Raw genomic sequence first — 17176 nt, 5'->3', positions numbered from 1 at the left:
ATTACCTCTTGCGTCCTTCATTTTTCTGGGGCAGCCAGGCAGATCCAAAATCAGTTTAACATTAACTTCCTGCTACTGAGTTCCTTTAAAACAAAAATGAAACCAAAACCAAACAACAACAAGAACCAACAACCACAAAAAAAAAAAACAAAAACAAAAAAAAAAAAACCCCAACCTCCCTCCAAAAAAAAACAAAACCAAAGCAAGCTGTTTGGAATAATCTACAAGGATCCAAAAGTGGAGCAGGTATAAGAGAGATGTCACCATGAATTCCAGTCATTCCATGAATTCAGGTCTGAATTTGGCCTCATACATGTCAACACTGGTAAGAATACGGAAAACATCTTCCTATTTTGGGAGGAAGGAGAGCTGTTCCTTGAGTTTCCGTAGTGGAACAATGGAGACAAAGAAGTGAAAATATGAATCTGTCTGAGGCACTGTGAACTCTAGGATTCCTGTGTGTGAGGTATATGTGACCATTTGACCAATGTCTTTAACATTCCCCTTGGCACTCTTTGAAATTGTCTATTACGAAACAGATGGTGCAGTAGTTACTTTTTGAAGGGCTAGAAGAACATGACCACATCTGGAATTAATCTTTAGCTCCCTAAACCAATAGATCACCCAGTTTTAAGAGGGCCTTCCAATATAAATGCATTGCGCAAGTACAGAGAAAGAATACACAGCTTTAAGGCAGACTATAAGCAGTCTGGAACTATAATTTATAGGCACACAACCCTTTCTGTTCAACCGTCTCATTTATGGGCAAGTCTTTTCTACAAGAATTGCTTTTTATTTTCATTGAGCAACAGCAGTAAGTGAAATATGTAACTTCTTTAATAAGATTTTAAAATATCCATAAATTTGTAGGTTTTGTATAGTATTTTCCTTTTCTGTTGACAGCTACAGTGTTCCTAAAGAGATGACTTCTTTCATTTTCTGATGTGCTTTCGTACTGTTGTTTGCCCCAAAGGACAGCTAGAAGTTGTATTAAACCAGTATGCACACCAGCATCATTCAAATAAAGCTAGCTATGGAGTTTTTGATGGTCATTAAGCAGTATAACACATGCTCTGAAGAATGATGGGAAAAGGGTATTAGGGCATTCAGTGATGATGATAAGGTAAAAACAGTTCTTGCAACCCTTGATGCCAAGGGAAAACACAAGTTTTAACCCGTAGAATCTCATGTTTTAAAGTGTCTTGTACTGGACTACCTGGCTGATATTTGATCTGGATAATCATAGAATCATAGGATGGTTTGCCATAGGATGGAAGGGACCTTAAAGATCATCTTGTTCCAACCCCCTGCCATGGGCAGGGACACCTTCCACCAGACCAGGTTGCTCAAAGCCCCATCCAGCCCGGCCTTGGACACTTCCAGGGAAGGGGTGTCCACAGCTTCTCTGGGCAACCTGTGCCAGTGCCTCACCACCCTCACGGTAAAGAATTTCTTCCAAATATCTAATCTGAATCTCCTCTTTTTTAGTTTAAAACCATTATCCCTTCTTCTATCACTACATGCCCTTGTGAAAAGTCCCTCTCCTGACCTCTTGTAGGCCCCCATTAGGTCTAAATATCAAAATTGTAGGTCTAGAAATCTAAATATTTAAAATGCCAAAAGTATCTTTATGGAAAAAAATTGTAATAGCAAAAAAGCATTATTTCCTGCAAAGACCCTGAATTTGTGCAACAGAAGAGTTGTAAGTGCGAAGAATTTTGAAATCTATCAAATCTACAAGTCGTGTCTCTGATTCCGTGTTTGAAAAGATAAAATTTCTCATCTGTAGTATTTCACTTGGCTTGTAAGCTTTTCTGGCCTATGTATAACATAATACAGTGTTAGTTTATATTCCCAGGTTAAATCCTTTGACCTCTAATTGTCATAATGGATTTGCTGAAGCCAGTGGAATTCCACAGGAGTTCCTCTGATCTGTGGGTGGCTGAGGAAAGCAAAATCAATTTCTTCACCCACCAGTTGAGAATTTGGGGTTTGAGGTATACAGTTGTATGTCAGACTCCTGGATTGCAGCTACTCTACTTAGCAATTCTTTACAATCATTGTAGCTGCTTTGCTTAGCTTGAGAATGGAAGTTTTGCTGAAGTTGTTGCAGTATTTCAGGTAAGTAAGTTTACCTACTCTGGGGGCACACTCAGTACAGTTGTGACAGGATATTCTGCAGATGGCAGTCTAGCTTAGGTTTAGATTCTGGTTTTATCACATAGTTAACTCTTTGGATTACTCTAGTTGGTTTGCCTTTAATCTTTCCCTTACACTTAAAATGTAAAGATTATATACCTGATTCTGTAGAATGCTAGGCTTGTGTTCAAACATTCTGCTTAATTCTACATTTAAAGTTTAGCGTTTTTGAGTAATAGGGTCAAAAAAGCATAGACTTTTATAAGCACTCCAAAGAGACAGTGGCACAAGAGACACTAGGAGTAGATCTGCGCTGACCCTAGCTGGGGCGTTGGCTACAGCTTTACATCGCGCTGGGTTCCCATACCTACCCCTTTGCCATCTACATAGGACCCTTGCTGACAGTCTGCAGATGTTCAGCATTATACAGTTGATATATAAAACTGAATCAGTATTCTTACTGGAAGTGTTGTGTGCTTTTGTTTCACACATTTCCAGAAAAACATGGGTAGATCTTGACAATGTCTTCCACTGAGGCTGATCAAACTGGATTTACTTCCACCAGCCTATATGCCCTGCGCATATTCAACTCTCCTCTGTGTTGGCTGACAACTGGAATGCTTTCTTTGTAAGTAAGAAAGGCATTTTTTCAAGAAAGATTATATTCTGTTGAAATTTTTCCAAACCATGGAAAAAAGTTATGCTTAGTTCTGAAAGCCAGCCACTTGATAGCTTTTACTTTTTAATAAGGCCCTGCAAGTGAATAATGAAAGCCTGTATTAAATGAACTGTCCAAATTTTGTGTGCAAAATTGAGATGCTAAAGTTTCTATGGCTTTCTTTTGACTAGAAGTTTAATTTTCTGTTATATATAAAGGCTCACACATCCACATGAGGGCACCAGCTGACATCTTATTTTCAGACCAGTGTGTAAGCTGTTTGTGAAATGAACATGTCAGTCAATGGTCACTCCATCCTTATACTTACAGAGCTAAAGATTGAACTCGTAAATGTTACTGCTCCCAAATTTTTTTTTATTCTTTTTCGATTCTTAGGGCAACAGTATTTTTACTTTCAGTAAACTCTACTTTCAACAGAAATCTTGAAGTAAACTTCAACTACATAGAGATGTGAGGATGTTAAGGGTTTTTTTAATTTTTTTTTAACCTTGCTGCATAATGTTATGTAAGTGAACTCTCATTAAAGTTGATAAAGTTTATTACTTCTTAGTTTTGAAAGGATAATAAAAATCCCAAGGTTTTAACCTCATTTTTATTAAATCCACAAAAATATGCAGCCAATACCTGTTCCATTTGTACAAGTTATACAATCTTTTAAAAAAAGCAAATGAATTGGTCCTGTACTCTGGGTTAGGCTGAGGATCCAGGACTGAGATTGTCTTCTTACTTCCCCCACTGAACTTGAGGAATGTTGACCAACATAAATACAGTACAGGAACAATCACGTTTCCTCTCCCAGCTCCCAAAGATCAGGCAATCAAATCTGCAAAGGCTTGAGGCTTTTTTCAAGGGTCGACAGACTGCATGCTATAAGAAGGATGTAACAGTATGTTAGCTAAATGGGGAGGGTTACCCAGGCAGACTGCAGGGTTATTTGACAAAGGTGACTGCACACAGCATGAAGTGATATAAAAGGTATTTTTCTTTGGAATCAACTGGATGGCATTTTTAAGGAGAGAGAAACTTGTCAGGAACTTCTAAAATGCTCCAGACGGTATTTGCAAAAAGCTCTTTTAGCCTAACGAAGCTAATTTCCCTAGACTCTAAGCAGTGGAAATCCATAGGCTTTTCCAAAGAATGATTCAGAAGAACAAATTAACTTCTTTTCTTGCTTGTCCCTGGCCAAAGCCTGTTTCTCCATTGACTGTTGGGGAGGTCTAGAGAAACTGGCTTCTTGGGACTAATCTTGGTCTCAGTGGATATTCTCCTAGTGACAGAGAAACAAAATACCATTATTTAAAGATTAGAGATATCATGGTACAGTATATCCCTCTGGAGTGGAGAAAGCCTAGGAAAATTTTTTCTCAGCCAAAAGACACAGAGTTTGAAACATCAGAAAAGGTGTTGAGCTGAGGACTATCCTCTGTTCTTATTGCAACACAAATGCAACACAGGCAGAAGCATGTTTCATAGCATAGGAACAAACTTGAGCATTGGAGCAGATGTTATAAAATTCTGAAGATGTGAATCTACTGGAATCCTGAAGGAAAGTAGTGACTTTTAAAAATCTTTTGGTTTTTGTTTTCTAAAAAAAAATGGTAATTTGGAAGGACAATATCCTCCCTTTAGCACAGTAATTTAGTCTTGCAAAATTTACAAAAGTACTCTAGGTCCAAAATCCTCAAGTGACTATTTTTGGGAAAGAAGTAGTTCATACCTGTAAGATCTCTCCCTGCATCACCTATGCACAGAAAAAAAATGTTCTCCATGCAGGTGTTTCATGTCCGCTAAATATAAATTAGATGCATGCCAGAAAATGTAAAGTTATTTAGGTATATGGACCTGTATTTCAGGATATTGTTTTGGCACCAGAGCTATGTTAAGTAATTATTTCCTTTCTTCAGCTGTTACCAAGAGAAATGCAACAGGTTACTATGGATACTTGTATGATATAGGCCCCAGCAAGTATCTGGTATCTCAGTGACAGATGTATGTTGGGGGAGGTGCAGAGGGGAATTAGAGCTGTTTGTCTTTTTGCACTGCTTTTTTTCAGAGTACTTTTGAGGGGAGGTGAGCAGCACAGCCATTAAGTGTTGTGCTACAATGAAAGAGGTCCTGGTTGATCCATAAAGTAATTGTTCAGCTCTCTAGAAGCCCAAATTAGGTGAATACATATTCATCAACTGAAAGGCCTGATGCCTTGGAGGCTCTGGAAGATTTCTAAAGGTTCTGGGTGACTGATTTTATCGTAGGTGAGACCTCAAGATAGCTCAACATAGCTGACAATACAGGAGAAAATTTTGGTGTCTTGGGAGATGGTAAGGCTACTGATGCAAAACAGGGAACCTGAGACTTCAGCATGCACACTGAGACAGCAGAAATAATGCAGAAAATGTAGCTTTGTTGCTTAGTAGAACCCTGAGTGGGTTGGTACCCTAAGCGCTATAGGAGCTTATAGCTTCACGTACCTGAAACGAATTGTGAAGGTGATAACATTCTGTGTGCCACGATCCACTTGATGTGTGTTGAGTCACAGCGTCTCAAGTCTAATTGGTACTGACAACTCAGAGATTTTGAAGGCATCACAGGAACTACGAGAACTGAAATAAGGACAACAAATAAAAGAATATAAACTGAAGCTGTAGTGCATAGTGATGGCAGCACTGGCTAGAGTGGCAGTGATTTCTGTGGGAAGCTTCTGAGCTGAAGTCTCAGAAAGGATGGGAGTCGTTTGATCTAATTTTAGCTGTTCAAGGGTTATTTAAGGAGCCTTAATTTGTGGCCTAGGCTTTTTTTATAGTTAATGAAGAGGCAGAGACATCTTCAGTAAGTGGTTCAGGTCTTTTACACTAGTCTGACTTTGATACTTACCCTGGGTAAGGTGTCTGCTGTCTAGAGGCGACTATGTAGCTTCACTGACTATAGAGGGATCATATGGGACTAGATTAGACACTTACCTTTTAGACAGCTAAAGTTAAGTGAAGTAGGCCCATCAATTTGTAGGTGGCATTGTGCATTTGTAGCTCATGTCTGAATGATGATAATTTCTGCATGGCTTATAAATCTAAATAAGAAAGTTTTAATAGTTTTGCTTTCTTAGCACTTCAGTACACAAATAAAGTAAATTAGTTCAAGTGGACTATTTAATAAACTGAATCCAAATGTGTTAACAACATGAAAGTTGCATGGTACAAGCCCTAAAGTCTCCTAAAAGGCTCCTGCTTTTCCAGTGCTGTGTTTGGAGTAATGCTATTCAATAATTAAAATGAAAATTAACAGGAAAAAAACAACAATCTGTTTATTAAAAGAATAATCCTTCATGAGCAGAAGCACTACCATGTTTTCCATGGATTAACTCAGATGACTTACCAGATATCTCTGCCTTGGAGATCAAGTAGTGATATGATTGGTAAAGATCTTAGGGCAAACTGCAGTAATGACAGTGTTTTTCCAACTGCCACGTAAAGACAAACATTGCTAGTATGAATTATATTTGAGTATTTGAGTAGAATTATGCTGTTACTTTTCTTTTTTCTCTTTTTAGTTCAGGGCAGATCCTGGTTGTTTTTTCCCAGCACATTTCAGCCTCAAGGCAGTCCTCTGGCCTCCCCTTCCTCAGTCTGGACTTCTCCTGGCCTCCTCAGATTTTTATTTTTAATATTTATACATTTTTGTTTAATAAATATATAACACCCACAGCCAGGGAACCACAGCCTTTTTTTCCATGCAGCAGCAGGACCTGGACCTACTGGCTCCTGACTTGTGTTTGCTCTGAAGGTCAGAAAGAAGCAACCCATTTTTCGCCACCTTTGCAGTGAGCATAGATACACTGCAGGATGCTTGACTGTGGTTAAAGTGCTGCCCGTAGCAGCTTGAGAGACACGTACTTTGTACTGATGTACAGCAACTCTGTAGGGTTCTGGGAATTACAGACGTGGGTCTTTTTTAGAGAGCTGGTGTCCCTCAATCAAATTCCACAGGATTCATACAAATGGAAAGTGAATATTGCTTAAAATTAAAAAAAAAAATCTCTTTGCCTTTCCATTTTAGATGCAGGGGTAAAACCACTACTGAAACTCAGGTTTTCCTGGCTGGCCAGAATTTATAGCTATGTCACTTCCTCTTAAGCCTGTGTATCTAAACAATGAGAAGTGATAATAGCTGGAAAGCTTGAAGCATACCGTGTATGCTTAAAACACACAGCATGGTTATCTGCAGGCTTGAGTTTCTTGCAGCTTTATGTGCGTTCTCCAATGAGGACATTTACAGTCTCTTCTGAAGAATTTGCATGTACAAGTCCTGTCAAATTTCATAATACCCTTAAAGTATTGCAGATAACTGGTTAGTCATTACCCCTTTTTTGATAATGAGCAGATACACTTCAAACAACCTGATGATAATGCTTACTATCCTTCTATTAAAAGGCTAACAAAGGCACTTGTTGCCATAGCGTGTACATGTGTAGTATTTCTAATTCCATAAGCACTTTCAGCTAATTTAGCCAGCCTTGCCTTCAAATATGGTAACTGCTGAAAGCCGTCTAGCCCCAGCCAAAAAAACCTGCAAAGAAAGTGTATCAATTCACCATGCAGCTGCATGGACATTGATGCCAGCTCAGGGGAGAAGGTACAGGTGGGAACAAGCAGTGGGAACATGGGATCATTTATTTCAGCAACAGTGTGGGGTTTATGCCAAAATCAACTGCTCATGGGTCTACTGACTAAGGGTTGCCAATGTAACAATGGTATGTAAGTAGAAACTTGCACTGATAAAGTCTTTTTTTAAACCATTCATAATGTAAGAACAGGAAAGTAAACCCAGATTTCGGAAGAACTTCAGGTATCTGATACCAGAATATAATTGTTCTCTCAATATTGAATTTAAAAAATACATCATTTAGTTTAAAAAAATATGCATAAAGATTGGCATGCTTTTGTCAAAGAAATGAAGGTGCAAGTTCATGAGGTTTAGTGCATTTCATCTGCTGTCCATGCACATCATCCACTGATGTATATGACTGGAGTCAATGTGCTGGTACCCCCAGACATAGGCTGCAATTGTGGGCAGACCTAGGGGTAGTTCCTTGGAAGTAAAATTGTCCTATATTTTGAGAATAAGTCTAGACTCTGTGCTTGGTTTATCAAATTAAAAACTCACAAGTGATTAGGTGGACTAAAGAAGTGGTATTTGAAGTTAACAAGGGGAAATCTCTAGATCATCCTAAGTGGGGGCCTATGGATTACTCAACTAATTTGAAGTAAAGCTTTCCTTGTAAAAGTGAACTCTTCAAAGTAGAAATTGATATGGAATTTCCTTTGGGCTCAGTACACAGATCTCAGACCTGGGAAATGAATGTGAGCTGTAACAAACCCAGTAGGGGCTTAAATGCTACACAGCCTCCTCCAGTGTCCCCAAGGTAATCACTCTTTTCTTCAGTGTTTCTGTTCCTACTTTTCCTTTGGTAAAAGCATCTTGGGAATGCTTCTCAGGACTGAGGGAAAATGCCTCTTTTTAGACCTCTCCTCTTGAATTCCCATCTTAGTTTCACACAGCTCCAGCATCAGTCCAATTTAAAACTGGTCATGTCCAGTTTTAGCCTCTTTGTTACTAAGACTGGACAATGCACACACTCATCCATGCATAAATTAATGTGGTCTAATATGGTCAGTGGGAACCTGTAGCTTGCAAGCCTGTATACATCTGAGCTTTTGCTTTGGATCTTTCCCTTGTATTTCAACAGAGAGAGAATGGAGCTGTTTGTGATTTCTTTTTCAGAGTTGTTGCTCAATGTAGTGATGATGCTTCTCTGCAGCAAAGTGAGTAGGAGTTGTTATTTATGATACAACCCATGTGTGACAAAGAATACAGTGTATGTGAGGAACTGTGGTTTGGGAATCACTTCTACTGTCTTGTCCAGTTCTTGCTCTTAGAATGTGACAAGTCTGGTTTGTAGACCTCAGGATCTCAGAGACTGTGAAACTGAAGGTAACAGAGCGAGAATTAATTTCAAGTAATTACTGACCAGTCTTAATATCATTTATACCTTGTGTGTCCCTGGTTTAGCTTTTCACAATTCTCTTTGACCCAGCAGAGATAAAAAACATTTAATGCTTCATGCAAATCACAGCACCACTTTAGCTATACATGCAAGCTTTGAAGACTTCATTTTGGCATTGCCTTTATATGTTGCTGAACAGAGATTTTTCTTTTTGCCTCTTCTAACTGTGGATCCTTCTTTTTGGTTTCTTTAGGAGGCTAGGGCATATTACAGCACTTTGCTTTTGGCAGCTCTGAAATAAAAGTCATGTCCTCACATTCAAAGACCAATATTTGAAAGGACTGTATATAGATACACCACGTATTACCAGCACATGAATGAGTTAGAGCAGCACCTCCAAGAAGTAGGACCTGTGATGGAAGAGCAGAGTTATCTTTCAAAGACTTTGCATAACCGATGCTCCTACATATTCATCTTGGAAGTTAGTTCTGTCTTGACCACTCTCAAAGATGTTTTACTGTTGAAGTCAGACTACTGGGGCTTCAGAGACAATGCTGCACCTTAGTAAATGTGGAGGAAGGTATCTCAGCATTAAATAAATAAGAGGAGAAATAATATAAACTATCAAGAACAGATTGTACTTCATTCTGTATGAACTGAAGTACCTCTAATAGAGTAACAATCTTTTAAACCAAATATTTCACAGCATATGAAAATTTTCACAGTACTGCTACCCCAAGAGGAAGCTTTAAATATGGTTAAAATACATAAAATGATGCTACTAAATATTATTTTTAAGACCAATTTATATAATTTCGTTACCATGCAGACTAAAGTGGACTAGATCACCATAATCTTAAAACTTAAAAACATGTCAAGCTGGGAAGAAGGCATGACAGCACAAAAGTCCCAAGCAACAGAGCCTGTTAGCATTCATGGAGGGTGTGATACTGAGAGGTGTTCTAAGGGAAAACATTATCACTCCAGTATTTTTGTCCATGCTATTAAGTAAAGCATACATATTTCTGCAGAAGAAATGTAAGTATAACACCACTCTGTAGGTGAGAAATGTGAACAGATATTCACTGATGTGTGCTTGTCACTCATGTTCACTGCAAAACTGTCCCAGATCTTGCACACCTTGGTCATTGATGTGCTGGGAATTCACTAGCCTTCCCCAAAGCAGGGGATGACCATGGAGATCCCCAGCTTTCACTGAGCAATCCCAGGGGACTAGAATCTCTCTGGTAGGAAGGATAAATGTGCAGAGTATATGACAGGAAAATAGCAGGTATTGATAATATGCAACTATACACATCACAAATTTTCCAGCTACAAAGTTCAGTACTTTTGGTTGGTAAAATCTGCAATTGAGTAATTCTCGTACCTTTTGCCTGTTGGTGTGTAACAATAGTATTCACCATTACATCGGTGTTACACTCAGTCATGGGGCAAGAACAGGATAGTCACTGTAAACAGTGTTGGGAAACAGGGGTCAGTGGCAGAATTGATTTAAACTGGCCGTGACAATGGTCTCATCACAAGGCTGTGCAGCCAGTGACTGTTAAAATAATTGTTTATGTTCCTGCTGGATTGAGACACTGAAAGTTTTGTCAGCCTTGAAACAGAATGAACTGCCAGGAGTGCAGTTGTAGATGACAACGAAGACTCTTTTGATGTTTGTTGTCCTAATTCCAATACACAACAGAGCGTAAAACACAAAACTCTAGGTTACTTTGCAACACATCTGCCCCTTTTATTTTCATTTTGCTATGGCATCTCTAGAGTTTCCAGCTATAGCAGTTTCTGAAGTGGCTACTCTTCCAAGAACAACTTTCTCAAGGGGTAAAAGGAAGAAGAATAATTCTGTAAACATTACTTTTTTAGATTTCCAGGAAAAAAAATACTTTTTTTCATCTCTTCCAGGAAAGGCTTAGGCAAGACTTGAGATTTTTTTTTTTTTTTTTTTTTTTTGTGGGCGTGGGGGTGTAGATGGGGAAAGCAAGCACTGGACCTCTATCTGAATCAGTTCAAGATAATTGGACGCCTGCTCTTACTCTGGGAATTACCCCTTGAAGATGTTAAGGAAAATATTTTCTGAATGGGATTGGGCTAGCGCTGGAACAGGTTGCCCAGAAGCGATGTGGAGTCTCCATTCAAAACTCAACTGAGCAGGGCACTGCGAAGCCTAACCTGACACTGAAAGTAGTTCTGCTCTGAGCAAGTGCTTGGACTCAGTGTTGTCCCAAGCTCCCTTCCAGGGCTAGTTCTTCTGTGAGTCTATTGTTTTGAGGACTTCCACAGCAAGTGCTGAGTGCTTCAGCTCTTGCTCTTCAGTTCTCAATGGATCCCTGTGCTCAGGACCACACATTTATTGCCTTCTCAAAATTGTCAGCCCATAAATGGGCCCTCATTAATAAAAATAAAAAAAATAAAATAACTGACTGTGGAGGAGGAAATGAGAGCCAGAGGATTTTTACAGATTAAATGGTTATTTTAAAATTGGGACACTTTTCTTAGGAACTTATGTAAGAACTGAATAATCTTAATCACCACTAGTAGAAGGTGAATTTCTTTTCACAAAAACTACCTTTCTAGCAGGCTAACATAATTTTTTTGAATGGGGTTGATGCTAATCTATATATTCTTGGGATCAGAACCAGGTCATTGTTTCTTAATAGGCTGGATGCCAAAATACTTCTGTGTGCTTGCTGTTCTGACTGCATTTTCACATGGTCAGTGGTATTAAAAGTTTGTAGTCAGACCTAAGACAAAAAAATCAAGTTCATGTTTTTATTCAGCTGAGGCACAGTCTAGATTTTTGCTTTCTGTCCAGGTATTGGGTTTGGAACAGAAAATGCTCATCCACAGCTGGAACTAACCCAGCATTCAGGATTCTTCATACCTAGATTTTTTCTCAACCTATCACATTGCAAACTGTTCAGTTGCAGAAAAAGTCATTATTTGTGCATCTTCCTTGGAGAGTAGGAAACCTGGTTCCACTATTTGACCCATATTTGCGGGTTTCTTTCAGACTTCTCCACATTTGTTTCTTGCTAGCTGAGCGTCTGGGGATGTAAGAAACAAAGACCGGCAAGTTTTTTGCCTGTAGCGCTGAGCAGTGCTGTGGCTTCTCTGCTTACCATATGTCCCAACACACAAATGCATGGTGCCAGCTCATGCAACGGCATGCGCTATGCTACTGACAGAATAAAAGTGTCACACAGGATTCAGCTGCATCACTTTCTTGCCTGCAGTTCTACACTTTTTCCTCTTAATTCAGTTTTATGCATGTGAATTAGGTTTGTGGGTCATGAGCTGAATGTAAAGGTCCGATTCACCCAGTTTTAAGTGAGGGACTTAAATGAGAAGCATATTTGCCCTAGGCTGCCTTAATAGTCTGTTAAGAAAGAGAGACATTTTCAGGGGGAAGTTAGGGGTGAGCTGAAGAGCACTGGAAAGATTTTCCCTTCACTTTCAAGAGGGAGCTAACAATGACTGCATTCCTAATTTCAGGTACCTGGCCAGCTACCTGGAGTTTGGTGAATGAAACCACCGAGAGTACCATTGCTAACAAGGCCACTCCTAATCCCCAACAGTGCAAGCAATCTTATTTTCCTAGCAGCCCCTCACACCTGGCCTGTTTAACCATTTTTCTGTCCTTCAGTTATCGTATGCCAATGGCACTGTCCTTACTAGCAGTGTGTGGGCTCCTACCCCACAATAATTCATTCTTTAATAGAGGGGTTGGCAACAGGAGGCTACCTGGCATGTCCCAAGCTCCAAGCCTGCCTGCAAGCAGGTGCCACAGGCCAGAGAGGATGGGAGCAGGCACATGGAGGGGGTTGGGAGGCAAAACAGCAGTGGGCAGAGGGGAGAGAAAATGAGGTGCTGAACTGTGGAGGTGAAAGACAGGAAGATGAAGAGAGGTAGATGAGGGCATGGTAGAAGGTCTTGGGTTAGGAGAATATGCATCTGAGCTTTAGGGAAGAATGTGAATGTAGAACCCGTAAATTCTGGCAGGGGCCACAGCTGTGTGAAGTCTGTCTTGGTGCAAACATTTGCTTTGCGTATTGCCCTGTGCTCCAGTCCTCCACCCTGTTACAGAATGGAGTCCAGCAGTAGGTTAAAAATTATCCATGAGTTTCGGATCCTGATTTGGATTTGATCCCACCAACCCAAGTGATACACTAGTTTAGAAAAGGTGAAATAGGAGGAACCTAAAAAGAAGGAAGAAATGCGAAGTTGGCTGGAGAGGAAAGAGGAATTACAGCTGATGTGCCACAGATTCTGTATCAGTGTCTTTTTCCTCTCTTAGTTAGATATTTCCAGCAATACTGAATTGTTCACTGGAGAATGCCAGGTTCATCTCGCTAGCCTCCCACACTTTCAGGGTCAAAGAGAGCTTTCTCTTGCTCCTGTCAGCTTTATCAGGTGTTGCCCACATTTTTTCTGGGAAGAGAGTTCAATCTGCTGCGAAGCAAGTCCTGCAGTGATTTGGGACTCTCTGTCCCACTGAAGCTTGTGTGTATGAATAAATGCAGTGGATCTGGTGCTCTCCTTTTAACTCCTGAGTCCACATTCATCTTGTATCTCATTAGAGACAGACAACATCTTTTAACATTTCAAATTTCATTGTTTTCTAGAAGACATTTTGCTTCATCCATAAATTGCCATGAAATTAGTATCCTGGCCTTACGTGTCAGATTGGCTGATAGAAGAGGGAGCAGGATCTAGCAGTAGTGTTTAGGTTTTTGTCTTAGAGATTTCTAAGTTTGTCTCTGACCATCTATTCTTGTCTATGATTGTGCCACTATTAACCTTGTTATGATACCGTATTAATTTTATAAATAAGAGACTAGAGGTGGGCCCAGTCCAGCCAGAACATTTGTGTGTACAATTGTGTGTTTATCTTTGCCTCTGTGTGTGAGGCTCATTTCCAAGGAATCCAAACCTGGATCCAAATCCAAAGTCCTCAGATGGTCCCTGTCACTGCAGAAGGCTAAACCAAAACAGTTGAGCAGAGCTTTGAAGACATTTAGATTCTAAATCCCGATCCAAATTACTTTAATTCTTCTCCTTCCATCCCTTTAATCTAGATTAAAGATAAGATCTTGGGAGCACGGGGGAGGGGGGGGGGGAAGTAAAGGGAATATCAACAGTTATATTAATTGCCCTCTATCAATCCCTAAAGAGTTCTCAAAATACACAATCTGATGTGAGCAACAACATTAATAAACTGAATGTGAGAAAGAAAAAAAGCCAGTAATTACATCAGAGTTTAAATATCACTTCTGATAAGTAACAAAGACCTCTAAATGCAACAGATAAAAAAGATAAAACAGAAAGCATAGTAAAGAAAAAAAAAATCAAAGCATTGTCCTCAATGCCATAGAGGTCATATGAATAATAACTCTAATGTCTTTCCAGAAAGAAAACATCATTAAAGGCCTGGAAGAACTGAGTTCTGAATTAATTCTTCATCGACATTCAAAGCACTTCCCCCTCCCTACCATCCCAGCATTTTTCCTAAGACCTCTTGCTTGACCCATAAAAACCATGTAATTGTCACAATCGAAAAACAAACGTCTGACCATTAACAGAAGGTTAAAACTTTATTAGAAGTAGCATGAAGTAAGCAGGCCTTAAGCCAAGAGTACATTCAGGATCTGAAAGAGGCTCTATAAATATGAGTATATGGAATTTATTCATTTTTTTTATTAACATTATACATTGTGCTTGTTAGTCAGTTATGTTTATTGTCAGCTACTAGCAGATTTTTTTGATTTAAAGGTAAAAAAAATTTGTTAATTCTTTATAGCAGTTCTGCAAAGTGGTAGAACCCATTTTTTTACCAAAAAGATCACAGTCAGTGCAATTTGCAAAAGCTTGTGATGGGTTATCTTAACCCAGCTTTTTGGAAAATGAAGTGTGTCATATATGTCTTCTTTTACTGGTCTTGAATGGACAGATGTCTTAAAACCACCTTTATTCCCTCCATACAAGGCACTGGGGCAGGCAACTGTTCAACATCCTCTGCACAGCATGTCCTTCTGCCTCCTGCTGAAACCTCCTCACCTTCTTCCTTATTGCTTTTCATCTGCTGATCTTCTCTTTCATCAGTCATTTCTAACAAAGTGAAGTAGTGGAGTTTAATATGCTTCACTCTAAGGTGGTGAGTATATTTTTTTCTGGGTTTGCTTGCATTTATTTATAAGAAGTTACATTTCAATGCAGCCCTAAAGTATTTTCATTAAGATGAAACACTGGGGATATTTCCATTGAGATGAAGGATATGTCAGAATTTTAAGACTGTTTCTCATGTGGTTCTTCAGTGACATATATTCTTTTCCTGTAAAAAACAAACAAAAAAAACAACCACCAAAAAAAACCCAAACAAAAAAAACCCCACCAACAAAGGGAAATTGGCCTGGGGAAAATGCCACTAAGATACTGTTAAGAAGTCTGACTTAAAGCCAAGCAGCATATGCAGAGCGAATGCTTGGTCTACCCATTGTGCTTACAACCACAGGGGGCTGAGAATAATACCCTATGAGATTTTAACAAAAGTGTGGTAAAAATATACTGGTATAGCTGCCTTTGCTTCTGAAGTCAGAAACCTTAGTTTTGAATTTGACATATACTATGCTCCTTTAACAGACATTTTTATTTCTATGTTAACACTGCATTGTTATGCATCTAAAGAAGAGCTGTGAAGAGAGTACAGCCTGCCTCTTGGCATACAGCAACATTAACAACTTTAAGCTGGATACCACTCTTATTCCAATGTAGGTGATGAGCTGCTGATAAGGAGTCCGCAGCTGCAGAGGTTATGGCCATGGTGCATTTACTAGCTAGTTCGTTCCCCAGAAAGCAGCCTATGAAGAGCTTATTCTAATTCTGAGCCATCTTTGGACTGTTTTGAGTTGGGCTAAGAGAAGACCACTTTCAGACATAGGCCAGAATTAGGAAGATGAAGAGAAGAATCTCCTTAGTTCAGTTTTAACTCCCTTATGCCCATAACAACATGGTTTACAAGAGAATCTGTCCCATCTCTGACAGTTTTTCTTTTCCTTTTGATTAAAACGGGGATAATAATTTAGGGCCATCTGATAGCTTGGAAGCGTGGAAGTGCAAAGCAAAGAGGTGACAGCATGCTGTGCTGGCCTGTCTCCCATTAAACCCTCTAAGGGGCACAGACCTGATGTAATCCCTGCCTCCACTTCACTGAGGTGGCCAAAGCAGAAGGTGGTTCCTGAAATCTCAAGCCCTCATCTTTGCTGGTGGCAGTAGGGCTTGGACCAAATCCACCGTTCAGCCTTAAGGAAAGGCAAGTTTGTTAGCTAGAATATTAGCTACAAACTTCAAAACAAAACTTCTTATTATATTGTCACAGAATGCCTGTAGATTTATGAGGCCTTGGGAATACAATAAATTAATCACAGTAGTACTTGTTTGTTTGTGTAAAGATTTGCAAAACAAGTAATAAAGTGTTGATGTGATTTTCTTTTACTTGAAATCCATTAGGTCTTGTTCTGGGTCTTGTTTCCTTCTTTAAAATGAGCTGTTCTGAAATAGGTCTAGAAAGACAGGAGATGCCTGAATTTCATTAGGATTCCAGGAGTCACAATCACAAGTCTTAGCAAAAATTGTTCAGAACCTAAGTTTGATCTTCACTGTATTTGTTCTTTAGCTGCAATGGTCTTCCATAAATTTTACAAAAAATACATTATACCATTTATAGCATTACAAAGAACTAGCTAGGAAAAAAAAAGAGGATTATTAAAGGTAATAGCTGTTAACTTTCCAGTAAAATAAACTGGAATAATAAATGGTTTTATTTTATCGTTTAAAGTAATGAATAATTGAATAGAAGATTTCCGTTTAAGAAGACTCAGATGTTTTTTATTAGGACTGCTAAAACGCTTAACAAACTGTTTCAGAATTTGCCAAATTACATCCATCTGCATAAACTAATAAAATATAAATGATCATTTCCAGTAGTTCTGAAGAGGTATTAATTCAAAAGCTGATATATTAAGCATTCTTCACAATCTAATCAAGTTCTTATCCTTCATCTCTCTGTATATTAGAAAACACAGTGGTTTATACCTAATGTTCGTTGAAACTGCAGATGTCCCTACATGCTATAGCAATGCCAGCCCAAACTCCTGGGGACTCCATGCTATCTGCATGCTACATTGCCTCTTGAAGGAGTCTGTTTTCTCCATTGATGACATTGCACAGCTTTTATTTTTGGCAAGGCTTTTTCAGTGGAGTGACATGACGTGAAATAGAATAACCTGATGAAATACAGTAAGTTAATAATAGTGTTGTACACAGAGCACCTTTCATCGTGA

Source organism: Falco rusticolus, chromosome Z, assembly GCF_015220075.1.
Source record: "Falco rusticolus isolate bFalRus1 chromosome Z, bFalRus1.pri, whole genome shotgun sequence".
NCBI classification, from domain to species: domain Eukaryota; kingdom Metazoa; phylum Chordata; class Aves; order Falconiformes; family Falconidae; genus Falco; species Falco rusticolus.
This window is presented reverse-complemented; position numbering follows the sequence as displayed.